Raw genomic sequence first — 1979 nt, 5'->3', positions numbered from 1 at the left:
TTGTCGGCATCTCGGAACGCCACAGGCGGGACCTCAGGGAGCATGTATGGAGGTCTTTGTCAATCGGCTTTCTGGGTGCACAGGTGCACCCTTTACTTCTCCTTCCTTTGAGTCCAGGGCACTGAACCAGCAGGGGTCCACGGTCAGAGGGATTTGTTTTTGCCTCTCATGGACCCCAGTTCCGCCTTGGCCTTGGTCTGACTTCCATTGGCCTCTGTCGGGAGGTTAAGCCCAGCCTCACCCATGACTTCCTTCCTGGACATCCTTGGTCCCGAGGAGAACTCATTGTGTTGTTCCTCCGAGTGTGAGGTGCTGCCCATCTGTGCAGAATGCGGGCGGCCCAGGAGAGCAGTTCCCCAGAACACATCTGCCTGCTTCTTTCCCGTGTGCATCAGGTCCAGTTGCTTCCGGCAGAAACCTGGCTGACCGCACATATGCAGAGGGGTCTGGTTTTGGGGATGGGAAACGGCTCCCCAGCTCCCGGTCCCTGGAGCGATCTGGCACCATGTTAGCCCACCACTCACACATCGTTTCCATTCAACCTGGAGTCTGCCCGGGAGGTGCCTCTTTCTTTTCAAGCACAGAGGGCCTGTATTTAACATGACATTAGCCCGCTGCAGTATTGAATTAGCTGTAAAAGAGATGATACTCTGGACAGAATCACTATCCACCAGACAAATGATTAAATTTACAGCTTGATTGTTGCTGATCAATAGAAATGAAATGTGAACAACTAAATGTATCCGCCAGAAACAGCAACCGGAGGTGGTCTCCCCATGGGCATCACAGCTCCACACCGGGGGTCTCTGCACTCGTGGGGTCCTCCAAATGCACCTTCCTTTCCTCTCACCCCTCAAGGGAATACGGCAGTGCTTTGCCGAGTCAGCGGAGATAGGCTGGACTGTGCCACGCTGGAGACGCCAAAGCTCAGTGGCTTCCAACAGCCCACGGTGCTGCATTTCCAGTGCTGGCCAGCAGAGGGGGCTCCGTGCACCATAGAAACTCAGGACCTAGGAGAGCTGAGTATTTAGTCTTGAAAATCGCCAGTCTTCCTATCAGAGGAAGAGAGGGCTTTGAAGGGTCTTGCACTAGCAGTCAAATGCCTGGGACTGGTAGTCATGGATACCCCTTCTGTTCACCACTCCCTGGTCAGAGCTGGTTACAAGGCCCCACCTGCCACAGAATGTGAGAAGATGAGGTGTATCAAGCACAAACACACTTTAAAAAAAAACTGGCTAGATTAACAAATCCAGTGGGTTCAGGGCTATTTAATGCGATCCTATCATGGGATGAATAACAGCCCCCAAGTCACGTCTATTTCTTTAAGACATGTGGCACCTACCCAGGCACATGTATTTCAGAGGCTCAAAGCTATCCCTCCACGCATATAGAAAGAACATGAGCTGCCCCACCTTCTCCCAGAACTCCCTTCTCAAACTAGCAGTGAATCCAATAACAGCAAATACACCTGGACGTGAAATTGTCATCCCCACGTGGGCAAATGCATTGCACTACTATAAACCAAAAGGGGAAAAGTGGTTCCTGATTTAAATTACACTCTTCCCAGCGACCTTCTTTCCTTCTGAACCCAGGCTGGGGGCTCCTCTCGCTCCTGGCTCCGTGAGGTCCCCTGTGCCTCGTGGAGGCTGGGAAACACTCTTGTCCGCTCTGTGCAGCCTTGGCCAGGTTCCCTGGGCTGGCCTCCATGCTGGGCTGCATCCCGCCAAGTGTGCAGCTGGCTTCAAAGAACAGCAGGTCATGGCATTTGGGCTGTTCTAGGCTCCAGGGCTTAACATTCATACATGCTTGCAGAAAGGTTATTTCAAAGTTGTTTTTTATTCAACTGTTATCAGCAATATACAATACAGTTTATAAACAAGTGTCTGACCTTGTTTCCAATCTTTATTTAAAAATAAATATTATTGACAGTGAATTTTAATTATGATAAGATGTATCTTTTTTAATCAAAATGTCTCAAA

This window comes from Mirounga angustirostris, unplaced genomic scaffold, assembly GCF_029215605.1.
Source record: "Mirounga angustirostris isolate CCGP_5_RB_7025 unplaced genomic scaffold, mMirAng1.0.hap1 SCAF_16, whole genome shotgun sequence".
NCBI lineage: Eukaryota > Metazoa > Chordata > Mammalia > Carnivora > Phocidae > Mirounga > Mirounga angustirostris.
Note: the sequence above shows the minus strand (reverse complement) of the source record.